This window comes from Lissotriton helveticus, chromosome 1_1, assembly GCF_964261635.1.
Source record: "Lissotriton helveticus chromosome 1_1, aLisHel1.1, whole genome shotgun sequence".
NCBI lineage: Eukaryota > Metazoa > Chordata > Amphibia > Caudata > Salamandridae > Lissotriton > Lissotriton helveticus.
The window spans coordinates 796,345,844-796,372,821 of record NC_136057.1 but is presented as its reverse complement, the minus strand read 5'-3'; the positions used below and the strand labels follow the sequence as shown (position 1 = coordinate 796,372,821).

Sequence of the window (26,978 nt, the reverse complement as noted above, 5' to 3'; positions counted from 1 at the left end):
TCGATACCTGTATGACATTGTGTTTTAATTTCTATTTCCCATCCAGTCATTTGTTTTGTTTGGGTGAATACATGCTGTTAGAACGTCTTGTATTGTCTTAATCTTTGTGTGTACTATTTTTTTATAGAATTAAGTTACATTGAACAAACATAGTAGGAACCAAACATAAAAGGTCTAGTAAAGCCAAAAATTAATTTCATATTGATTTAAAGTGATCTAGCTAAGTTTTTACACTGAAAGTGAAGATATAGCAATTGTAGTCCATGGTATTTATTTCCAGTCAAACCAAAGTTACATATAATTCTGCCTCTGCTGATACGGGATATTAACACTAACAATACTCTCCCTTCGGTAGACTAGCATAGGCCAAATTGTTGGAATGCTGGTTTTCCTGAGATCTCCAACCCAAAAATGATATTGCGTTATGGTGTAGTTGAAAATAGCATAGTCAGATGTTTGCTGAAAATGTTACGTGTTGCTTTTCATGTGCTGTGCCAATTCTTGATTATAATTTTACCCCCAACCAAGGGACCTCATAACCTAATTATGGTTATTGCTTTACAAACAGTTTTGAGAGAAGGTGGCTGCTAGAGCTTTACATATACACCAGCTCCATGTGATGGAGCAGGTTCTTGCAAACTAAGCTCATCATTTGCTATTTGCTGAAGTCAGCAAAAAAGACTTAAAGATACACAGTCATCTATCACGCCAAATAAAGGGATGTAATGGCTTTCAAAAGGGTTTCCCCACTTATCCAAAAGGCTTTCTGAAAGCTTCTACCTCTGCACAAAAAAATCAGAACAAATATGGCAGATTGCATGAATTGTGAGAACATCACAGTAACTGCTACTTTTCATTTCTGTGGGTTATGACCAAAAGAAGACCTATGTTCCTTATGTCAGAAGGTAGTACTCATGGTAAAGGACCAACCTCTATCATTTATGATGGTAAAGTGGTTACATCTAGAAAGGAATAATTTCTCTTGAAAGGACATTTTTAAATGTCATTGACAAACTTGATTTATAGTGACAATGTTCATTCGATGTACCTATAAGGAACAATGTGACCTAAGATAATAATGCTAAAGTGTGCATACCTCAGTTATAATACTTTTGAAAGGAAGTCTCAGCCACAGAATGCATATACCTGTAGAGTTTTGCATGGGTTTTGTATAAAATACAATTTTAAAAAATAGCTGCTTGCACATTATACCAGAAAAACCTCCAAAACTGCAATTGCTTTGAAAATAGATTTTAGGTTTTTTTGGGGTTTTCTGAAATGCTTGGTCTGTATTTTGATAATTGTGCATATTATGTAAAAATGTTGGTGGACCCATAAATGATCTGACTTTTTTCTAAGAAAAAATGTTGCTTTAATGCATTTCATCAGTTTTTACTCTTGTATCATTGCTTGCTAGTAATAGCAATCCTGCTGTCCTGCATCTGCTTTGCGTAGCTGTTGTAAGGCTTTGAACTATTGTATGTATTTATTGCTTGAACTTCTGTGCTTACCTTATAAAGCATAATGTCTGACAATTGCAAAGGCTCATACAGTTTTGCTTCAACCATAAGCTTGAGATGGTGAATCATATTTTTTTTTGTATACAGCAAATTTTACCTGTAGCACAAACATTTGTTTATGTATCGGTGGAATATATATGTTTATTTATCTTTTTTGAGGTAAACAAAGTTTTGATACTTTTCATTACTGTGTACTGTGTTCATATTTTAAATTCTCTGACGTTAGAAGTCATGGTGGAGAATCGTTACAACTGTTATTTGTTCTGTATTCATGAAGTTCACTGCTGAATAAAATAAAGGACCAAATCTAGAATTTGAAAGAAAACTGTCTACCTCTAACACCAGGGAGTTATCAGATTTGATGTTACCTTGTTTTAGGCTGCAAAGACTGAATGTCTAAAACCTAGTGGGCTCAAGGCTTAAATTCAGTGTGGTTGAATTCATGACACAGCTATACAATTGACAACAAGAATTTCATTTTGGCAAGACTGTCTTAAGTATTTGGCAAACTTACCACTGAGTTTTCTTTAGTTAACCCAACAGGGGAATGCTAATATCAGAATTCCGTGCAAACAAATTGTTACATCAGAAGCAGACATTTCTCTGTGATTAGGGAATCAGAAGCACAGCCAGCTAGGAAAAGACTGTAGGTATTAACTGCACTTACAATATACCATTGTGGACTTTAATATCTTTATACAAACCCTGATGTTATGATTTGCAAAATTCTCCAGATTTATGCCTGGTCTTAAAGAGCACACTTGAGTATTTTAAGTGCACATGTAGTTGTTACTCCATTTGTGCACTTCATTTGTACCATAGAGTTATTAAATGTAACACTTTTTGCTCTCACTAAATAAAGACTAACAATTAAAAAGGAACTTTTTTTGACCAGGTAAGAAATTGGCAGAGCTAATGCAGCAAAAATGAGTATGTACATTTTATTATAAAATTGATGTATGAACAGTGTTTTTACTGCTTTTGGATGTAAAAATGTATATGATACCATTCTTTCATTTGCCTACATTTCTGGAGTATAAATAAAAAGTGGAATTCTTTTGACCCATTAACAACCTGCAGGGTTTTATTATTTCTTGACTTCATACCATTGCAATTTAAATCCAAACCCAATTTTAGATTATATCATTTATGTTCTAAAAGAGTAAAACAAAGATATGATAGATGTGATATTAGTAGTGATAGAACAAGTGTGCAAGACTGGAATTGCAAGTTTGACGTATGGTTGTGAAAGATGTGTTCGTGGCTTGTGAATATTTGGCTGAAATGCGCTCATTAGTAATAAATAGCCTTTGTCTAAAGAACATTGTGCAAAGTTTATATCTAATATTAAAGTTCTCTGCTGAAAATTATGAATCTCTTTTGTGAAATGTATCCTATGTGCCACCAAAATAAGCATACAGTGATACACGTGAGTCATTAGTGCTAGTGGTATAATGCTGTGATAAATAATAGTAAAGTGTCAGTTAATAAATGCTAGAGTAAAAAATCAAGCTAAAAATGGAGCAGCAATGGTGGTTGGTAGGAAGACAACAGTGCAATTTGAAACACAGGAACTACTCCTTCCTCTAAAATGCAATGGAGAATCATTGTAATCATTTACAACAATATTTTTACATGGAAACAAAGCTACCTACAGTGGAGCTAAGAAAAAGCTGTTTTAGTTAACAATTGAGTGAACATCAAAACTCTGAAGTCTGTCCTCAGGTATCATGTAATGTAATGTAATGTAAACAAATATTTGTACAGCGCAGCTGTCGCTCCAGGGAGCATCTAGGCACCACCACTGACCAGGAAGATATAAACACTGGTCATGCTGCTATTAGTAATTCCGCCACTCCTTCATACTAGTACTCTTGCACAGGTGTCAGGAAGCTTAAAGATCCAGGTTTTTAGTGCCTTTTGGAATTCTAGTTCCCGCTCAATTGCCCGGAGGTAAGGGGGGAGTTTATTCCATGCCTTTGCCCCTAGAACTGGCAAAGATTTCCCCCCCCTTGAACTCAGTCTGAACATAGGAACAGACAACAGGTTAGCATTGGAGGAACGCAAGTTACGCCCAGGGTGGTAGCGGGAGAACATCCCTTGTAGGTACTTTGGTCCCTGAGAATGGAAGGCTCTGAATGTAATGACTAGGATCTTGAAAAGGATCCGTTTGATTATTGGTAGCCAGTGCAAGGTATTTAAAGCAGCAGATGCAGAGGATTTCTTTGGCCATTTCAACACCAGCCTAGCTGCTGCGTGTTGCACCATCTGGAGTTTGTGTGTGACCACTTTAGTGGTCCCTGCATATAGGCTGTTGCAATAATCTAGTCTCGATGTCACGAGAGCGACCGTTACCATTTTCCTAGCAGCCAGGGGAATCAGGTCGAAACATTTTCTTAGTCCCTTGATGACATTGAAACAGGTCCCTGCTACTGCCAGTGCCTGTTGTTTGAAAGACAGAGCAGAGTCGAATTTGATGCCTAAATTATGTGCCCCATTGGTGGTATGAGGCAGTACCTCTGCATTCACCGGCCACAGGAGTTTAGGGACAAAGTCATTATGAGCACCCATTGGTATGATTTCTGTTTTGCCCGTATTACATTTCAGATGGTTCTTCCCCATCCAGTCGAATGTAGCCGTTAGGCAGCCTTTCAGATTATCTTCCCAGTCCTGAGTGTCTTTATCAAGGACTAGGATCAGTTAAGTATCGTCCGCGTATGCCACCACATCAATACCAAAGGACGATATCAACCTAATCAGAGGGATGGTATACACATTGAAGAGTGTCGGGCTTAGACTAGACCCTTGCGGTACTCCAGTCGTAAGTGGTTTTTCCTTCGAGCAGAAATCACCCAGTGTGACCACTTGTCTCCTGCCACTTAAAAAGTTCTTAATCCAATCCAGGACCTTTCCAGTTATGCCAGATGTTGCTAGCCGGTCAGTCAGGATGGTATGTGAGACCATGTCGAAGGCTGCCGACAAATCTAAAAGGATCAGGACAGCCTTCTTACCCTGGTCCAGAGCCATACTAATGGTATCGGTGGTGAACAGGAGAGCTGACTCAGTAGAGTGTTGTGCTCTGAAACCTGATTGGTTGGGGTGCCAGGCCTGGTTGTCTTCAAGGAACTTACTGATTTGTTTATTTACAAATGACTCTGTAATTTTACATAATACAGGGAGCAGTGAGATTGGTCGAAGGTTAGATAGTGTGGTGGGGTCAGGAAGATGTTTTTTCTGCAGCGGGTGAACCGCCGCAAGTTTCCACTCTGAGGGAATGGTGGCCATGGCCAGTGATGCATTTATGATGTTATTAATCATGGGATTGACAGTATCCACGAGCGTGTGTAGAAGCATAGGGGGGCAAGGATCAAATGGCGGCCCTGTTTTGGTTGCCAGTATTGCCCAGTGAGTCTCTTCCAGGCTGATAGGCCGAAACATCGCCAGAGAGTACGGAGGACTGTTCCCCCTGCTGCTAATTTCCCCCACTACTTCGACAGGAGCTGCAAAATCCTTAGTGAGGCCCTGTATTTTTTGTTCAAAAAAGTCCGCAATAATATTACAGAGATTTTCAGAAGGTGGAATTTCCTGCGCTAGTATTTTGGGGTTGTTGAAACCATTTACTATCTTAAAGATAGATTTTTGTTTGTTATTGGCCAGTTCTAGTGCTATCGTGTAAAATTTAATTTTTGCATTTTTAATCCGCGCATGGTATATGCTTCTAGCTGTTTTATATTTACAGCGGTCATCCTCATAATAATTTTTCCGCCACCTACGTTGAGCCCTACGTACCTCTCCATGTTTTTCTTTAAGTGACTGGTCGAACCATGGGGCCGATATTCTCTTATGGCCAGACCTATTCTTAACCTTAGCAGGACCCGCTTTGTCTTTAAGCCGAGACATCCAGTCCCTCAAGTTATTGTTGTCAGTTTCCGGGTTTCCTGTCATAAGGGACCTACAGTCACTGGCCGTTGCTATCAATTCTGGGTGGCCAAGTATTGCTTTCCATCCCTCATTTCTGGCCTGATAGTTCTTAGCATGCTGCTTACCCTTCCCATCGCCTTCCAGTAAGAGGTTGAAAGGGACCAGCGCATGGTCTGACCATGTCTGGATCATGGGGGGATTAACTTTAAGTGTGGTGAGATTAGAACAGATGCAATCTAGGATGTGTCCTGCCCTGTGCGTGGTATTCAGAGTGAGTGTTGCTAGACCAAGGACATCCATTGTTTCTTTAATTGAGGCCGCTGCCGGGTCAGTGGGGGAATCCAAATGGATGTTTATATCCCCGAGTAGCGTAAAGTTAGAAAATCTCAGTGCCAGGTTGCTAAATGCATCCCCAATAGTCTCCAGGATTTCCTTGTATGAAACTGGGGGGCGATAGACCAGGGCGCCAGCGAACGTAAAGGTGTCATTAACCTTAATGAGGAAACCCATACCTTCGTCCCCTTTTAGGTCTTGCAGTTCAATCATAGAGCAAATCAGATATTCCTTATGGACAATAGCCACGCCTCCGCCCCTTTGTTCCCCTCTATCCAGCCTTTGAATACGGTAGCCTGGCGGTATGGCATGTACTATGTCGGGGTTACTCCATGCTTTGAGCCACGTTTTCGTGATAAACAGACAATCAAGGTCGTTTTCAGTTATTAGGTCATAAATGAGCAACGCGTGTTTAGACATAGACCTTGCATTGATTAATCCCCCCCTAAGTTCATTCCTGCCAGCTGTTAGTGCCGGGATTTGTGAGAAAGGGAAGGTATTTTTACATTCCCAACAACTGACAGGGCCTTTCCATGAACATAGGTCTAATAAGTGCTGTCAGGAATGGGAGCTGGCATGTAGTGTTGATAGCTCCTCTCTGCTATATTTAACCCTAATGTCCGGATGGGCAGCGTTTCTGGCCCTGCGCCCGGCCAGAGCGCGGACGGGCGCAGACGGGCTTACCTTTGGCGCACCTTCAGTGCGCCCTTGGTGCGCTCGCTGCGTGCGTCCGCTGCGCGTCGTCGCCATAGGCGCTTTAAGTAGGAGGCTGGGCTCGGTCCTATCCAACAACTAGAGCGTCAGCCTCAGCCAAGATAGCCGCGTGTGGTGTGCCCCAGGAAGTGAGGACGCTCGCTCCCTCTATGCCATGCTGTCTCTCCACACAATCAGCACTCGCTGCGGTGGAACGGGGAGCAATGCGGCGGTGAACGGTGCAAATAAAGCAGGTATACACAGTCTCATTATTAAAAAACTTCAGATTACAATTTTTAAAAACAGTGTGCTAGCTGCCAAGAATCTAACTCATTCGTGCAGCGCAATTCAGCAGTTCATGCAGCGCTATTCACAGAGTGTCTACCACATCCGTGGTTCCGACCTGGCAATATCGGTCTAACTCCTGGGTAGAGACTTGTATTCAGTCAGGCTCTTACCAAGCAGTATCAGTTCTGCTCACGTCTTCCCCACACGCCCTCTAAGTAAGAGGCTGGGCTCGGTCCTATCCAACAACTAGACAGTCAGCCTCAGCCAAGATTGCCGCGTGTGGTGTGCCCCAGGAAGTGAGGACGCTCGCTCCCTCTATGCCGTGCTGTCTCCCTCCACACAATCAGCACTCGTGGTAGTGGAAAGGGGAGCAATGCGGCGGTGAATGGTGCAAATAAAGCAGGTATACACAGTCTAATTATTAAAAAACTTCAGATTACAATTTTTAAAAACAGTGTGCTAGCTGCCAAGAATCTAACTCATTCGTGCAGCGCAATTCAGCAGTTCATGCAGCGCGATTCACACAGTGTCTACCACATCCGTGGTTCCGGCCTGGCAATATCGGTCTAACTCTTGGGTAGCGACTCGTATTCAGTCAGGCTATTACCAAGCAGTATCAGTTCCGCTCGCGTCTTCCCCACACGCCCTCTAAGTAAGAGGCTGGGCTCGGTCCTATCCAACAACTAGACCGTCGGCCTCAGTCAAGATGGCCACGTGTGGTGTGCCCCAGGAAGTGAGGACGCTCGCTCCCTCTATGCCGTGCTGTCTCCCTCCACACAATCAGCACTCGCTGCGGGGATGTATGACGTTACAACGCATGCTTTTACATCGCATGCCTTTACAACGCGGTTTTTACATCGCATACTATTACAACGCATAGCGCTTTTGGGTGTTGGATAGTGAATAGTTTAATTTACTATTCCAACTCCAGTCCCCGTGGACACTAGGGAAGGTTATTGGATAGTAAATTAACCTATTCCCTATCCTAGAGCGCCCCCCAGCGCAATGCGTTGTAATGGTTTGCGTCGTAATGACCACGTTGTAATGGTAGTGCGTTGTAAAAGTTTCGTTGTAAGTGATGTTTCCCTCGCTGCGGTGGAACGGGGAGCAATGCGGCGGTGAACGGTGCAAATAAAGTAGGTATACACAGTCTAATTATTAAAAAAACTTCAGATTACAATTTTTGAAAACAGTGTGCTAGCTGCCAAGAATCTAACTCATTCGTGCGGCGCAATTCAGCAGTTCATGCAGTGTCTACCACATCCGTGGTTCCGACCTGGCAATATTGGTCTAACTCCTGGGTAGAGACTTGTATTCAGTCAGGCTATTACCAAGCAGTATCCGTTCTAAACTTATAAACAGACATAGAAACCTTCATGTCCACTTATAGAAGAAATAGTCTGGTGGAAACTAGCAAACCTATTTGTGGATAAAACAGAGCTGAACGGGATATATCTAATTTATTAATGGGCCTAAGAGACCTAGATGCGGCACCACTAACAATCCTTTTAATTTTTATCAGAGATAGTAATGATGACACATTACCAAGAGGAGAAGATTGAGTTTACTACATAGAAATAGAAATAGTTTTTAGGTGTTTAGATTAAAATTTTAAGGAGGTGAAAAATGGAAAACAAAGGGGCTAGTATTGTGGTTGTTCCTTTTAATTGTCTGTATCAGGAAAACCATGAACATAGTACTCAACCATGCCTGTCTGTGCAGATAACACTCAGTTCTGCAACGCTGACCTTCATTACTTCCAATAAACGCTTCCGGACCCATCAGAATTTTATGGTCTGCAGATAGACTGCTGAGCTGTCTTATTCCCCCTTAGGAATCTGGCTGTTCAAAGAGCTGAAAAACTACAGTGGAAACTTTAGGGAGGATTGGGGATTTCACCTGTCCCTCAAAATACCCACTATCTCTGCAACCACTGGGTTAACGGGACCCCAGTAGTCTTAACTCTGGGTATAGAAATAAAAGGTACCGGTCCAAGGCCCATATTTGATACCTGGAACATAGTTGAAAATAGCAAGGATTGTACAAATAACAACAGTAATTCTAGTTGGAGAAACACATGTTGCAATAAGAGATCTGAGAGAGTTTAATTATGATTGTTGCACACTAGAGGAATATTGTGGATGTTCCTATCAAAATACCAATAGATAATAACTGTAGTCTTTATCCCATATCTTACTTTTGCAGTGTAAGTCAAACATCAGCAATGTGAAATTCCACATTCTTTCTGTCAAGATTGGGTGTTTGGAGATACTTCCTACAGCAACCAACGTGACTTTGATTGCTCTCTCTATTAAAGTTTATCACTTCCCTTTAATTGCTGCATTGCAAATGTTAATCTCCTTTCTACTATATTATATGTTTACAAATGTAGTTCTGTGTGATTTTAAAATTGCTGCTCTTAATTTGGTTTACTCAGTTCAGTATTGTGTTTTTGTTGGCAATCTGTTAGTGTATATCCTCACCTCACATTCTAGGTTTTTTTATACAGTTGACAGTCAGTAAATATATAAACAACATTAATTCACAACCAGTCTTTCTATTGTAGCTTCTTGGTTACTTGAGAACGCCCTTAAAATGCAGACAAGGCAGAAATAATAATTGTGGTGGGTTCGCTATCAAGTCAAGTCAAAATTCTTTATTTCGGTTTGGTTGCCATAAAAGAGACAATGCATAACATTACGTTTCGAAATATCAAAAAACAAAATAAAAACAATACTGTGTGAAACTTTACAGCATTAAATTTTAAATCCATTAGCTAGAAACAATTCAGTACATTTTAGAGACAATCGATACACAGGCAACAATAAGGTTCTGTGATGGGCCCCTCACTGATTACTAAAAGGTAGACCAATTCTATCTCTGGAATAGACCCCAGTTACAATTGGAGTCCCAGTTTTTTCCTTTGGAAAAAACTAGAGTGTAAAAATTACCATGGATGGAGTGTTTGAGCCCCTAGCCCAACGTGCCAAAGTTGTCTTTATTAGGAGATTTCCATATCTAAATTAAAAAAAAAAAGTTTTGGCAAGAGGGGGTTCTGTTTCATCCATAAAGGTCTCAAATAATGGTGCCTCCTTAAAAGTGAGGAATTTTGTTACTAAGGTGCCACCAGTTGCAGCACTTATGGTCATATTGACAATAAAATTCCAAAAGGCCCTTTTTAAAATTAGTTTAGAGTTGGATGGTAATTGGTCCTGGTTCTCCCAAAAATGTTTCAGGCCTATTTTAATAAACCAAGTTTTAACATGTTTAAACCACGGGATGACTTTTAAATTATCGAGCTCCAGAATTTCTTTTAGCCCGTCCCTGTAGTCTTGTAATTCAGGTACCCGCCATAATCTAATCCATAACAACAGTGGGCGTATTATGACCAGAAAATATTGGAGGGAGAGATTTAAAATACCCCCTTTAAAGAAATAATGTAAATATCTATATATCTATAGATGCACAGGACTCCCTTGTGAAAGGTACAGCGCGCCAAACTACAAACGCAGCCTACTATAGACATCACAATATGCATTAATTTTCTGAAAATGCTCGAATTTACTCAAAAGTGAATTTTTGCAACATAAAAATAAAAACGGACTAAAATCCCAGCAATCAAGGTATGATGACACACTCAGCATACGCCTACCAAGGGATATGCATAAATATATGATCCAAAAATCAGTGATACATGAACGAGTGTTTTTTGATGGCAGCCCCTGAGGAAGGGAGAGATTCCCTGAAACGCGTCAGGCACAGTGGAGATATGTTAAGTGGGGAGGTGCGCTGCGTGAGAAGCCCGGAGGGTGGAGGACTGTTGTGTGCCTCCCGAAAGCTTCAAAGAAAAACCAAAGGAAATGATGGACGGAGCGTTGACAATACAAGCACTCACCCCCAGTCAACTGATCTGGGTTTAATCCATCACCGTTCTTTAGCTTCAGGCACATTGTTGATTAATATCTATATATATCTATTGATCTATATCCATATATATCCATATCTATATATATATTCACTAAATAAAACATAGTTTGCTGCAGTTCCTGCGGATGCGGAGAAATTGCCCAAAGGGTTATTATGCTTTCGACTTTGTTTAGGATGTATAGACATGATGCTGCCTTTGAGGGGTGGGCATTGCTGACCTCTCTCTTTTTTCATCTGCTGGGTCGCCCTTTTTTTTTTTTTTAGGTGGGAGCAATGGCAGACATCTATACTGAAAGGTGCTGGTCTCCTTGCCTATTCTGATGTCTCCTGGCCGCTATGTATCCCGTTCCTATGAAAGGTGGGTCTCACACAGTTTAGCTTATACATTTTACGTTCTTTCATTTGAGGCATCTACACTCCCCTAAATGTTGTGCAAATTGATGACGAGATTAGCGTACTGTTGGGGCAACCCCTATTCTTTCCTTTGCTGTACTGTTTAGATGGCTACGATGGTGACACGGTGAACCTCATGTAATAGCTCTTGAGAGAGGTGTGATGTACGGCACTATTATAGATGCTTGATCACCTCCTACTAAGTGGGAGTGTTCTGTCTCGGCGCCCCCACATATGGGTGTACCCTACATTGGTTTGCTAAGTTGGGTGGGGGGGTAGGGGACTCTGGGTGAGCTGGGGGAGCTTTGGCATGTTGGGGGAGCTGAAGTGGGAGGGGGGTGTGGGATGTTTGGGTTGGTAAGAGGGGTGGGGTTGGTCAGAGGACGGTGGGGAGGGGGTTGGTTGGGCTCTTTCTTTGAACAAGATGATGTGTTGGGGGAATGGGGGAGATGAGGGTGGTTGTTTGGAAACTGTTTTGTCCATACAGTTGTGAGGAATACGATGCTGTTTTTTATTCTCTTGCCTCTTCTGATGGGTTTGCTGCCACAGTATGTTGTTTGCTGTTATGCTTTGACCTATGATGGCTGGGGACCGTAAGCTTACTTGTATTACATGGAACGTCCGAGGACTCAACAATCCCAAAAAAACTAGAAAGGTGCTGGCATACTTAGATCGGCACAATGTTAAGGTTGCGTTCCTGCAAGAAACACACCTAACCGACCATACTGCGTCTTGTGTGGCTAAAAAATGGGCTGGGGTGCGAATTGCCTCCTCCTATTCCTCATATGCAAGGGGGGTCATGATATTGATTAAAAAAGGTGTCCCGTTTGTGAGTACTTAGGAAGACGTTGATGCAGGTGGCAGGTATATTATAGTGCAGGGGAGACTCTGCGGTACACTTCTCACCATGGTTAATGTCTATGGTCCTAACATAGATGGTCCGGAGTTTTATAAAATGCTGTGGAACAAAGTATATGCTCTGCCAGCCTCAGCGATTCTCTGTTGGGGGGATTAAAATGGTGTCTTAGACCTGGATATGTATAGGCACTCTCAGGCTGGTGCTCAGGTCAAGAAAGCGATGCAGGCTGTACGAGATGGTATGTATGATCTGGGTCTGGTTGATGTGTGGAGATTGCGGTACCCTGGGGTGCGTGAAGGGACGTGCTACACATACGCGCGCGACACATGGTCTCGCCTGGATTATTGGTTGGCAACACGAGATGTCAATGCCTGGGTGTCGCGAGTCCTACACCTGTCCCGCACACTGTCGGATCATGCCCCTGTGCTCCTTGACGTGCTCATTCCCACCTATGCTCTGGCTCTCTTTCGATGGCGGTTGCAGTCCTCGGCTTTGTTGGATCCGGTGTTTAGGGACGGTGTAAGAGAGGCTATAGAACACTACTTTGATGGAAATGCCGGATCTGTGCAAAGTGTAGGGGTTGTTTGGGAGGCATTCATAGTGCCCATTAGAGGGGCTTGCATAGGTCTGCAAGTAGGGGTCCTTAAGTCATTGCGAGACTCTATGGTACGATAGGAACGCAAGTTGTCTCGGCTTGAGTGGCAATACGAGGAAGCACCTGCGGCAGCCACTCTGGCTGCCATATGCTCACAAGTGAATGAATATAATGACTTAGCTGAGCAGGAAGTGCGGCATCTATCTCGTAGAAGCAAAGCTAGATATTATGGTGAGGGTGGCAGACCAGGCCGGGCATTGGCCGAGCGGGTCAAAGAACCATGGGCTCGGTACTGCGAGGTGCAAGTACTTACAGAAGGTGACAGGTCTATAACGGGTGTTGGTGATATATTGGACCATTTTGTTCAATATTATAAGACAATGTATGGGAGCAGGTCAACGGCTAGTGAAGAAGAGATTGCATAATACCTAGATGATGTGGCCTTAGTCTGGCTGTCTAAAGCGCAACAAGATTTCTTAATGCATCACATCACTGCTGAGGAAATTAGGGATGCCATTGCGGCGCTGCCGAATGGGAAGGCTGCGGGAACAGACGGCCTGCCGTCTGAATTCTATAAGGAATACACTGATTTGTTATTGCCGCACTTGGGGGCTATGTACACGGAGGCCTTTGACCAACAGCGATTACCTGCTACACTCAGGGAGGCACTGCCTGTTGCGTTGTTGAAGCCGGGCAAGCCACCGGATAAATGTGAGTCGTATAGACCCCTATCATTGATGAACACTAATGTAAAAATACTTGCGAAAGTCCTTGCAACGCGTCTACGTCTCCTGCTTAATGTCATGGTCCGAGAGCGTTATTTGCGGTGTTACATCTTCTGAAACCTGACCTAACAGCGCCAGCAGTTTTGTTGGACGCCGCAAAAGCGTTTGTTTCGATTCCATGGACTTATATGTTCGCAGTGTTACACCATATGGGGGTGCCTTATTTTTTTACCAGCTGGATACGGCCGCTCTATACGGACCAGATGGCCTGCTTACGGGTGAATGGTCATGTCTTGAAGGGGTTCCCAATCTGTAGGGGCACTCGGCAGGGGTCCCCACTTTCACCCCTGATATTTGCACTTGTGTTGGAGCCCCTTGCGTGTGTATTACGACAAATACATGCTGCATCAGCATTGCGGTAGGATCACTGTATGCGGATGATATGGTCTTGCATGTCAGGCAACTAGAGCAGTGCTTCGAACAAGTCATACGGGACATTCGTTTTGAATGGTATTCAGGCCTGTCCATCAATTGGGGTAAATCTGTGATTATTCCCCTCACGCGGTGAGGGGAATAATGACAGATTTACGATACCAGTTGTGTTGAATTACCCCTCTGAACCTGTGCGATATCTCTGTATCTAGCTAACTATGGTGTGGCAGTGTCTAAACTTGAGGATCAGGTTGGATACGGCTACCGTTGACATTTGCAGACAGGATTGCTTTAATTAAAATGGTGGTGCTGCCAAAATTCTTATATTTGTTTGTCAATGTCCCTATCCCTTTGACACAACATTTTTTTTACGACGTTGCGCTCCTGACTGATCACCCTTGCCGGGGGGGGGGAAAGAAATCACGCATTGGGTGGGAGACTTTGACAAAGCCCTATGAGCTAGGTGGCTTCTCGTTGCCGGATATGATTTATACTACCTTTGCGCACAGGCGCGGTTTGCCTATTACTGGCAGAATGCACCTCCATACACACCACATGTGGCTGTTGAGGCGGGCGCTGTGCATCCTGTTCCATTAAGGGCGATGATTGTAAACCCGCATATGGTCTATGAACGAGGAGAAGTTGATACGGTGCAGTGCACGACTAAGGCCTGGGCGGAGCTTGGGAATAGGACACAGCGACTGCCATTGTACGCTCCTGCTATGCCTCTGTTGCATCACGCCAATCTTTCTGTGACGAGCGAAGCCGGGGCACTGAAGGTCCTTCATGCCGCAAAGGTGCATGTCATGGGAGATATCTTTCCGGGTGGAAAGTTCATCGCGTTGCCCACTTTTTTAGGAGCTGGCACTAATGAGGCTATGCCAACATTTATATATACTAGGCTGCGGGCAGCAGTGCGCAGCCTCTATCCGAGTTTTCCGGATGAACCGGCTACATTGGGGGTGCTACAGCTCATTTATACAGCAACCAACACAACAAAGTTGGTCTCTCGCCTATATCATACCTCACAAATGGATGAGGGTGCCCCACTGAATAAATCCAGGGCCAAGTGGGATGGGTGCTTGCCGCAGCCATTGATGGAGGAGGAGTGGGAGGAAGGCTGCCGCATGACTGGAAGTTTTGCCGTTAATGGTAATTTTAAACTTCTTCATTATAAGTTCCTGCATCAGATGTATTACACCCCGGCCCAATTGCATAAGTATGGTTTGAGAGCATCACATTGTTGTAAGCGTTGTGGTGCAGAGAAGGCTGACTTTGTACACCTGGCGTGGGGGTGCCCACGCATTCTCGCATTCTGGGATGAAGTGACGGTGGCCTTGACGAGTATGACTGGTGTGCAGTTTGCAGATGAGGAGCGGGTATGCCTGCTGGTATTGTTTCCAAAGTACCAGCTGGAGTTCATAAATTGGAGGTGCTCTCTCTACAATTGGCCAAGCACAGGGTGGCCATGTGCTGGGATGGCAGACCTGCACCTAAACTCACCCAATGGTTACTAGATATGGCCTACTGCCGGGATCAGCTGGTTTGCTATTCAGAGAGTTTACCGGAAAGGTCCCGCCCGAGGGATATATGGGGGCCCTATACGGAGTACATGCTTGCACACTCAAATGACGACTAACTGTGTCCCTTAGATATGCTATGTTATCACTGTATTGCATTTTCACTGCTTCCCTGATTGCCACATGCACCTACGTCTTTTAGGATAAGGCAACTGCTCTATGCTCGGAGGATGGTCCTGGTCCACGTGATTGGAATTGCTGTCAAGCATAATTTATTGTGTGTCCTGCTGGATGTTTCCTATGTGTATACTGCGTACCTCTGATCAGTGTAACCATGTCTCAATGTATGCCCATTGAACTGGACAACAAAGGGAGAGATAGGGAAAAGAAGACACTCTCTCAGTCCCCAACCAATTATGCATAAACAAGAAAAGAGAGGTCAGATCAATCTCTGGTCAATCTTTCAGAGATCTCTAAAGACCACAAACAATGGAGTCAAATTAAGGTTAACACACCCGATTTGGGTGGTAAAGAAAGCCCTCACACACCGACCTAGTCAGTGTCATGCTTCATCATCGGGACCCACCAAAGAGGCCGAGTGCCTCTTTGGTGTGCTACGACGCCAGAAAGACTGCGGAGCTGGTTGTGTGGGGAGGGCGTGCTCTAAATTACAGTGAAAATTTTAAAAGTGCCTTAAAAAAGGGTATCAAAAACAAATTTTAATGAGTGATCCCTAAGGCACAGAACAAAGAGTATTAAGTGTCTGGATTTAGTTGCCAAGGTTCAGGGTTGGTTAAATACAGAATATACTCAATCTTTAGTCAACATGTTTCAGCCATAAGGGTGGTTGTTATTTACCAAGGCATTCGTCAGGACTAAACCCCGGCGGTATGGGCTCTCTAATCACCCACCCTAACCTGGGGACGTGAAAGTGAAAATTTAAAAAAGTGAAAAAGTGCTTAAAAATGGGGAAAGAGTGAATTACTCATTCCAAAAATACTCCTTAAATTATGGAGTGTTACAGCACCTGTAAAGTGAAGGACACAGACAAACAGAAGACAAATATAAACATTATTAATATGAGCCTTTCTGAATTATCATAGTGCTCCATGAAATGTGGCTTTTAGTGGTATTCCCAAAGTAAACACTGATTTTAAGCACCATCCAGATAGCCCCTAGAGGATGATAACGAATAACTCTGGGAAGTGACGTGCTAAGGGTGTACTATTTACAAGAAACGTACTAGAATGGGGGGATTATTAAAAACAAATGCGTGTACTCCTTATGAAGGGATCAATGGACCTAAAAGGTCTGTGCCCCTCAAGGTGGTACCTCAAGGTAGGACTCTCACTTTAAAAAGGGGCGCTACTAGCACCATGGGTCTCGGGAGGGGATCGGAGCGAACCTGGCACATCCTAGAAGAAAGAGAAGAACAATTGCAGTGGCATGTGCACGAGTGGACACTTAGCTCTTATTGCAGAAGAAACCAGCGACCTCGGTAGCGGCGTCTACTCACGCCCTCAGTGCTCTCGATCCGCCTTGAACATCGTTGTGGCCTCAATGCCGGACCCCGAAGATGCAAAGCCGGGGCCGGCAATGTGGTTCTTAAGGACAATCAGTCGCGTGTGCGCCCTGTTTCCGGGTGGGCGTGTCCCGCCGAAAACGAGGCTTGGGGCGCACCCGCCCACCCCCGAGGGCTCGGTCTGTAATGAGAACGAGGCATGGTTGCCGTCATTCTCTATTGGAAAGGACCCTTCGATTTAGTAATATTACAGGGGCGGTGTTGTAAAATAAGATTAAATAGCAGCGCTGGTGCTAAAATTAGAGGATGTAAAAAAGCGCTGGTTTTAAAAAATAAACCCAAAAATAATCTGGATTGGAGCTGGAATTTTACCGCTACATTGGTCAAAGTGCCAAATATAGAGAATATAAAAGCACTGATTGTAAAAATTAACCCAATATTAATCTGGATTTTAGCTGGAAATTTACCGCTATATTAATCAATGGGCAGTGGTGCAAATAAGCCAATCGTCATAGGAAGGCTTAATATTCACCCTGGGAGCAGACCTAGATTGTCGGAACAGCACTTGATGATTGCTAGGTGAGAGGAGCGTAGTCTCCGGTAAGGCAATCGCAGGTTCATTCCAGGTAAACCATGCCACAGCACTGCTTCGGGGAATAAATCAGAATAGGGGTATCACCATGGGCAGTATTCTCAAGGTAGTACTGAGGTCCATGGGATGTCATCGTTCAACCCATTTACATTGGTGCCCAAACGATACACCCAACGTTGCTCTTTTTCAAAAAGTCTGCTGGTTATGTTTGTTGAGCCACTCACCACTTCAATTACCGTCCACCTCATATCATTCGGAGTGTGGTTTCTGTCCAAAAAGTGGCGGCTCAGTTTCGTGGTCAGTTTTTTGCATCTGACGTTACTCCGATGCTCGCAGATCCGTTGTTTTATCTTGCGCGTTGTCATGCCAACATAGCGTTGCTGGCAGGGACACGTGATCAAGTACACCACGTTCATGGTGTTACAATTAGTGTGCTCTCTTTGGGTCCATGTTTTTCCAGCTTCAAGCGAAAGAGTTTTAGTAGCTTCGGTCAGGTGGCAAACACTGCAGTTAGAGCACGGGTAATGTCCTACAACTCTGGGCATACCCCAAGCGCCAGTGACTGTAGGTGTAGATTCAAGGGGTTTTTTTCTGGGACGGGTGTGCACCAAGGAATCTCTTAGGCTTCGTCCTTTTTTGAAAGAGAATAGGGGTTTCTCCCAATCCTCTCTGTAGGACGTCAGTATATTCCAATGCTCGTTGATAGATTTTTTCATCAAATTCGAGAGACTGCTGTACGTGGTAACGCACGTGAGGGGTATTGAATCAGGGTTGGTGACTTTATCCTCTAGCAGTGCCTCTCTTGGTTGATTCCTTGCTCTTTTGAAGCCTTTGGTCAGGATAGGTGCTGGATAGCCTCTGTCTTTCAATTTACCAGTAAGACTTAGGGACTGTTCTTTGAAGTCTGAAAGGGAGGTGCAGTTGCGCCTCAGCCTGAGATATTGCCCATAGGGGAGGTTCTCCTTCAACGGGCGGGGGTGGAAGCTGCTAAACTCCAAGAGGTTGTTTTTTGCAGTGGGCTTGTGATGGGTCTTAGTTCTAAGGCCTGCTCCATGCACAGAAATTACAACGTCGAGGAAAACTATCTCCGATCTGCTCTTGGTATTTGTGAACCGCAGATTGCGGTCTAGAGTATTGATCCATACTAAGAAGAGTTCAAGATCGGTGTCACTCCCAGTCCATAGGAGTAAGATGTCATCTATGTAGCTACGAGAAAGCAGTGGTGGTCGGTAAGATGTGTTTTGCCTCAAAATCCGCTACATATAGTCCCGCCACGCTTGGAGCAAAAACACTGCCCATGGAGGTACCAGAGCACTGGAGGTACAGCCTGTCTTTAAAAGAAAAAAAGTTTTCTTTTAGGGCAATTGTGGCACACTCGATGACGAAGGCTTTGGGTGTTTGGTAATCCCATTCTATGGAGTCTAATGATTCTGCCAGGACTCTGATTGTGTCATCCTGCGGAATACTCGTGTACAGACTCTCAACGTCCAGAGTAACAAGAGTGACTGAGTTCTCAGGAAAGGTTACATCCGATAGTAGGCGTAGGAGGCTTTTGGTATCTCTGAGGTAAGTTGGGGTCGACTCTACCAAGGGTTTCAGGAAATAGAAACAAAATTGGGATAGGGGCTCAAGGAGAGATCCTATCCCCGAGACGATGGGACGGCCTGGTGGTGGCAGTCTGTTTTTGTGCATTTTCGGTAATGTGTAGAAGTATGGTATAACACTGGTGGTGTTCCTCAGAAAAGCTGCTTCATTTTTGGACACTTGTCCTTCTACCTCAGCCTGTTGGACTAGGGTCGTGATTCTCCTAGTGAGGGCTGCAGTGGGGTCTACCGTTAGTGGGGTGTAGTTACGGGTATCCCCAAGTAGTTGATTGCACGTTCTCTCATAGTCGACAGTGTCTTGGATGACGATGCCCCCGCCTTTGTCGGCCGGCTTGATGGTAATCATGCTGTCATTTTGCAGTTGTTGCAGTGCTTGATATTCAGCAGTGCTAAAGTTACCGAAGACTGTGGGGTTTTCACATGACTCCAGGTCTTTGAATACAGCCTGCTCGAAGGTTGTGATCGCTGCAGGTGTAGTGTGTGGAGGGGGAGTGAAGGTCGAGCTCGGTCTCAGACCTGTATCACCGTTTCTTATAGCCTCGTTGGGGTCATCCTTCCCTTCAAAAAAAGCTTTTAATTTAAGCTTCCTAAAGAAACCGGCAAGTTCACAGTGGAGCTTGAACTTGTCAGGTCTGGCTTTAGGGACAAAACCCAAGCCTTTCTCAAGCACCTGGATTTCAGTAGATGTAAGTTCTTTGGTAGAGAGGTTGGTCACTAGGCTCACATCCCGCTCGTTCCTGGTTGTTGGTTGCTGCGAGTGTGATTCGCTACAGGGTCGTCCTCCTCCCAGGTTACTCGGTTGTTGCCTCTCCTCTTGCCTCTGCCTCTCCTGCCGCTCTCTAAAAAAGGCTGCCTGTATTGATTCTGGAAGTTTGGTGGGGGTATGAAACCTGGATTCCAACCCATAAAGGGAATTGAGGCTGCTGAAAGGCATAGGGATAATGGCCCATCATCATTTGTGGTGGTTGCCATTGCTGGTGTTGCCCTTGATTCCCTTGTCTGCCTCTAGGATTCCTATTTCCACGGTTACCTCTTCCCTTTGTTTGTTTAAATGAGCTATTGCTCGATCCACTGCTGTTAGATGAGTCATCATCAGAGTGGTCAGATTTGTTAGCATTCCTGGTAGGTGGGGTAAAGGTAGGAGCAGAATAGGGATATACCTTTTCGAAATCAAACTTTTTTTGGTCTTTTTGCAGTTTGGTTGCTTTCGACTGCATCAAGTTGTCTTTGTACTCGTTGAGTTCTTTGTTAAGTTCATCCAACCGTTTTTTAAAACCAGTGATAGTGGTTCTGAAGTTTGTTTCGGTTTCCCTTATTTCCACCATTAGTGCTTCAGAGAGTCTAAGCGCTGTTTTAATTATTAGGACTAGCCAGTCGCGTGTACAATGCCAGGCGATCATGGCCCAGTCCTTTCGGAAGGTAGCATCATTAAGGAAGATGCGAGGGGCATTAGTGACTAGCAACCCTTTAGGTGCTGAGTTAGACATGAGGTATTGTTTTAGGATGGTTCCATGTAGAATGGTGCGGATATGCTCTCTTTTTTTCTCTGTGAGATTTTCCCACTCAGTGGTGTTAGCTATTGCCTGTGATATGTGTGGGTCTGCAAAAATTGCTGTGTCCGACATCAGTTCCTCTATTTCCGATTCGGAATATGTCAGGCCCATATTCGCCATGGTCGAGTAGTTAAAGTGAGGAGAAAGGAGTATCAATAAAAACCGGCTAAGAGGGGGATTTTCTTGCCAGTAGTAAAACAAAACTCTCACAGCTGTGCGCTGCTATAATACTCGACAACAAAGGAAGAGATAGGGAAAAGAAGACACTCTCTCAGTCCCCAACCAATTATGCATAAACAAGAAAAGAGAGGTCAGATCAATCTCTGGTCAATCTTTCAGAGATCTCTAAAGACCACAAACAATGGAGTCAAATTAAGGTTAACACACCCGATTTGGGTGGTAAAGAAAGCCCTCACACACCGACCTAGTCAGTGTCATGCTTCATCATCGGGCCCCACCAAAGAGGCCGAGTGCCTCTTTGGTGTGCTACGACGCCAGAAAGACTGCGGAGCTGGTTGTGTGGGGAGGGCGTGCTCTAAATTACAGTGAAAATTTTAAAAGTGCCTTAAAAAAGGGTATCAAAAACAAATTTTAATGAGTGATCCCTAAGGCACAGAACAAAGAGTATTAAGTGTCTGGATTTAGTTGCCAAGGTTCAGGGTTGGTTAAATACAGAATATATTCAATCTTTAGTCAACATGTTTCAGCCATAAGGGTGGTTGTTATTTACCAAGGCATTCGTCAGGACTAAACCCCGGCGGTATGGGCTCTCTAATCACCCACCCTAACCTGGGGACGTGAAAGTGAAAATTTAAAAAAGTGAAAAAGTGCTTAAAAATGGGGAAAGAGTGAATTACTCATTCCAAAAATACTCCTTAAATTATGGAGTGTTACAGCACCTGTAAAGTGAAGGACACAGACAAACAGAAGACAAACATAAACATTATTAATATGAGCCTTTCTGAATTATCATAGTGCTCCATAAAATGTGGCTTTTAGTGGTATTCCCAAAGTAAACACTGATTTTAAGCACCATCCAGATAGCCCCTAGAGGATGATAACGAATAACTCTGGGAAGTGACGTGCTAAGGGTGTACTATTTACAAGAAACGTACTAGAATGGGGGATTATTAAAAACAAATGCGTGTACTCCTTATGAAGGGATCAATGGACCTAAAAGGTCTGTGCCCCTCAAGGTGGTACCTCAAGGTAGGACTCTCACTTTAAAAAGGGGTGCTACTAGCACCATGGGTCTCGGGAGGGGATCGGAGCGAACCTGGCACATCCTAGAAGAAAGAGAAGAACAATTGCAGTGGCATGTGCACGAGTGGACACTTAGCTCTTATTGCAGAAGAAACCAGCGACCTCGGTAGCGGCGTCTACACACGCCCTCAGTGCTCTCGATCCGCCTTGAACCTCGTTGTGGCCTCAATGCCGGACCCCGAAGATGGAAAGCCGGGGCCGGCAATGTGGTTCTTAAGGACAATCAGTCGCGTGTGCGCCCTGTTTCTGGGTGGGCGTGTCCCGCCGAAAACGAGGCTTGGGACGCACCCGCCCACCCCCGAGGGCTCGGTCTGTAATGAGAACGAGGCATGGTTGCCGTCATTCTCTATTGGAAAGGACCCTTCGATTTAGTAATATTACAGGGGCGGTGTTGTAAAATAAGATTAAATAGCAGCGCTGGTGCCAAAATTAGAGAATGTAAAAAAGCGCTGGTTTTAAAAAATAAACCCAAAAATAATCTGGATTGGAGCTGGAATTTTACTGCTACATTGGTCAAAGTGCCAAATATAGAGAATATAAAAGCACTGATTGTAAAAATTAACCCAATATTAATCTGGATTTTAGCTGGAAATTTACCGCTATATTAATCAATGGGCAGTGGTGCAAATAAGCCAATCGTCATAGGAAGGCTTAATATTCACCCTGGGAGCAGACCTAGATTGTCGGAACAGCACTTGATGATTGCTAGGTGAGAGGAGCGTAGTCTCCGGTAAGGCAATTGCAGGTTCATTCCAGGTAAACCATGCCACAGCATTGCTTCGGGGAATAAATCAGAATAGGGGTATCACCATGGGCAGTATTCTCAAGGTAGTACTGAGGTCCATGGGATGTCATCGTTCAACCCATTTACATTGGTGCCCAAACGATACACCCAACGTTGCTCTTTTTCAAAAAGTCTGCTGGTTATGTTTGTTGAGCCACTCACCACTTCAATTACCGTCCACCTCATATCATTCGGTGTGTGGTTTCTGTCCAAAAAGTGGCGGCTCAGTTTCGTGGTCAGTTTTTTGCATCTGACGTTACTCCGATGCTCGCAGATCCGTTGTTTTATCTTGCGCGTTGTCATGCCAACATAGCGTTGCTGGCAGGGACACGTGATCAAGTACACCACGTTCATGGTGTTACAATTAGTGTGCTCTCTTTGGGTCCATGTTTTTCCAGCTTCAAGCGAAAGAGTTTTAGTAGCTTCGGTCAGGTGGCAAACACTGCAGTTAGAGCACGGGTAATGTCCTACAACTCTGGGCATACCCCAAGCGCCAGTGACTGTAGGTGTAGATTCAAGGTTTTTTTTTCTGGGACGGGTGTGCACCAAGGAATCTCTTAGGCTTCGTCCTTTTTTGAAAGAGAATAGGGGTTTCTCCCAATCCTCTCTGTAGGACGTCAGTATATTCCAATGCTTGTTGATAGATTTTTTCATCAAATTCGAGAGACTGCTGTACGTGGTAACGCACGTGAGGGGTATTGAATCAGGGTTGGTGACTTTATCCTCTAGCAGTGCCTCTCTTGGTTGATTCCTTGCTCTTTTGAAGCCTTTGGTCAGGATAGGTGCTGGATAGCCTCTGTCTTTCAATTTACCAGTAAGACTTAGGGACTGTTCTTTGAAGTCTGAAAGGGAGGTGCAGTTGCGCCTCAGCCTGAGATATTGCCCATAGGGGAGGTTCTCCTTCAACGGGCGGGGGTGGAAGCTGCTAAACTCCAAGAGGTTGTTTTTTGCAGTGGGCTTGTGATGGGTCTTAGTTCTAAGGCCTGCTGTGCATGGAGCAGGCCTTAGAACTAAGACCCATCACAAGCCCACTGCAAAAAACAACCTCTTGGAGTTTAGCAGCTTCCACCCCCGCCCGTTGAAGGAGAACCTCCCCTATGGGCAATATCTCAGGCTGAGGCGCAACTGCACCTCCCTTTCAGACTTCAAAGAACAGTCCCTAAGTCTTACTGGTAAATTGAAAGACAGAGGCTATCCAGCACCTATCCTGACCAAAGGCTTCAAAAGAGCAAGGAATCAACCAAGAGAGGCACTGCTAGAGGATAAAGTCACCAACCCTGATTCAATACCCCTCACGTGCGTTACCACGTACAGCAGTCTCTCGAATTTGATGAAAAAATCTATCAACAAGCATTGGAATATACTGACGTCCTACAGAGAGGATTGGGAGAAACCCCTATTCTCTTTCAAAAAAGGACGAAGCCTAAGAGATTCCTTGGTGCACACCCGTCCCAGAAAAAAAAACCTTGAATCTACACCTACAGTCACTGGCGCTTGGGGTATGCCCAGAGTTGTAGGACATTACCCGTGCTCTAACTGCAGTGTTTGCCACCTGACCGAAGCTACTAAAACTCTTTCGCTTGAAGCTGGAAAAACATGGACCCAAAGAGAGCACACTAATTGTAACACCATGAACCTGGTGTACTTGATCACGTGTCCCTGCCAGCAACGCTATGTTGGCATGACAACGCGCAAGATAAAACAACGGATCTGCGAGCATCGGAGTAACGTCAGATGCAAAAAACTGACCACGAAACTGAGCCGCCACTTTTTGGACAGAAACCACACTCCGAATGATATGAGGTGGACGGTAATTGAAGTGGTGAGTGGCTCAACAAACATAACCAGCAGACTTTTTGAAAAAGAGCAACGTTGGGTGTATCGTTTGGGCACCAATGTAAATGGGTTGAACGATGACATCCCATGGACCTCAGTACTACCTTGAGAATACTGCCCATGGTGATACCCCTATTCTGATTTATTCCCCGAAGCAGTGCTGTGGCATGGTTTACCTGGAATGAACCTGCGATTTCCTTATCGGAGACTACGCTCCTCTCACCTAGCAATCATCAAGTGCTGTTCCGACAATCTAGGTCTGCTCCCAGGGTGAATATTAAGCCTTCCTATGACGATTGGCTTATTTGCACCACTGCCCATTGATTAAAATAGCGGTAAATTTCCAGCTAAAATCCAGATTAATATTGGGGTAATTTTTACAATCAGTGCTTTTATATTCTCTATATTTGGCACTTTGACCAATGTAGCGGTAAAATTCCAGCTCCAATCCAGATTATTTTTGGGTTTATTTTTTAAAACCAGCGCTTTTTTACATCCTCTAATTTTGGCACCAGCGCTGCTATTTAATCTTATTTTACAACACCGCCCCTGTAATATTACTAAATCGAAGGGTCATTTCCAATAGAGAATGACGGCAACCATGCCTCGTTCTCATTACAGACCGAGCCCTCGGGGGTGGGCGGGTGCGTCCCAAGCCTCGTTTTCGGCGGGACACGCCCACCCGGAAACAGGGCGCACACGCGACTGATTGTCCTTAAGAACCACATTGCCGGCCCCGGCTTTCCAACTTCGGGGTCCGGCATTGAGGCCACAACGAGGTTCAAGGCGGATCGAGAGCACTGAGGGCGTAAGTAGACGCCGCTACCGAGGTCGCTGGTTTCTTCTGCAATAAGAGGTAAGTGTCCACTCGTGCACATGCCACTGCAATTGTTCTTCTCTTTCTTCTAGGATGTGCCAGGTTCGCTCCGATCCCCTCCCGAGACCCATGGTGCTAGTAGCGCCCCTTTTTAAAGTGAGAGTCCTACCTTGAGGTACCACCTTGAGGGGCACAGACCTTTTAGGTCCATTGATCCCTTCATAAGGAGTACACGCATTTGTTTTTAATAATCCCCCCATTCTAGTACGTTTCTTGTAAATAGTACACCCTTAGCACGTCACTTCCCAGAGTTATTCGTTATCATCCTCTAGGAGCTATCTGGATGGTGCTTAAAATCAGTGTTTACTTTGGGAATACCACTAAAAGCCACATTTCATGGAGCACTATGATAATTCAGAAAGGCTCATATTAATAATGTTTATGTTTGTCTTCTGTTTGTCTGTGTCCTTCACTTTACAGGTGCTGTAACACTCCATAATTTAAGGAGTATTTTTGGAATGAGTAATTCACTCTTTCCCCATTTTTAAGCACTTTTTCACTTTTTTAAATTTTCACTTTCACGTCCCCAGGTTAGGGTGGGTGATTAGAGAGCCCATACCGCCGGGGTTTAGTCCTGACGAATGCCTTGGTAAATAACAACCACCCTTATGGCTGAAACATGTTGACTAAAGATTGAGTATATTCTGTATTTAACCAACCCTGAACCTTGGCAACTAAATCCAGACACTTAATACTCTTTGTTCTGTGCCTTAGGGATCACTCATTAAAATTTGTTTTTGATACCCTTTTTTAAGGCACTTTTAAAATTTTCACTGTAATTTAGAGCACGCCCTCCCCACACAACCAGCTCCGCAGTCTTTCTGGCATCGTAGCACACCGAAGAGGCACTCGGCCTCTTTGGTGGGGCCCGATGATGAAGCATGACACTGACTAGGTCGGTGTGTGAGGGCTTTCTTTACCACCCAAATCGGGTGTGTTAACCTTAATTTGACTCCATTGTTTGTGGTCTTTAGAGATCTCTGAAAGATTGACCAGAGATTGATCTGACCTCTCTTTTCTTGTTTATGCATAATTGGTTGGGGACTGAGAGAGTGTCTTCTTTTCCCTATCTCTTCCTTTGTTGTCGAGTATTATAGCAGCGCACAGCTGTGAGAGTTTTGTTTTACTACTGGCAAGAAAATCCCCCTCTTAGCCGGTTTTTATTGATACTCCTTTCTCCTCACTTTAGCTACTCGACCATGGCGAATATGGGCCTGACATATTCCGAATCGGAAATAGAGGAACTGATGTCGGACACAGCAATTTTTGCAGACCCACACATATCACAGGCAATAGCTAACACCACTGAGTGGGAAAATCTCACAGAGAAAAAAAGAGAGCATATCCGCACCATTCTACATGGAACCATCCTAAAACAATACCTCATGTCTAACTCAGCACCTAAAGGGTTGCTAGTCACTAATGCCCCTCGCATCTTCCTTAATGATGCTACCTTCCGAAAGGACTGGGCCATGATCGCCTGGCATTGTACACGCGACTGGCTAGTCCTAATAATTAAAACAGGCCTTAGACTCTCTGAAGCACTAATGGTGGAAATAAGGGAAACCGAAACAAACTTCAGAACCACTATCACTGGTTTTAAAAAACGGTTGGATGAACTTAACAAAGAACTCAACGAGTACAAAGACAACTTGATGCAGTCGAAAGCAACCAAACTGCAAAAAGACCCAAAAAAGTTTGATTTCGAAAAGGTATATCCCTATTCTGCTCCTACCTTTAC

At 44.3% G+C, this 26,978-nt stretch overlaps 1 protein-coding gene across 1 annotated transcript in view; it reads left to right on the top strand.

Moving 5' to 3' along the window:
- The window catches only part of FOXP2 (forkhead box P2), a 273,445-nt gene extending 270,858 nt beyond the window's left edge, over positions 1-2,587 (top strand). Inside the window, exon 18 of the mRNA XM_078674364.1 lies at positions 1-2,587. This exon is cut by the window's left edge and continues 1,291 nt beyond it. The gene's annotated coding sequence lies outside the window, so the exon portion shown is untranslated.
- Positions 2,588-26,978: the final 24,391 nt, after the last annotated feature.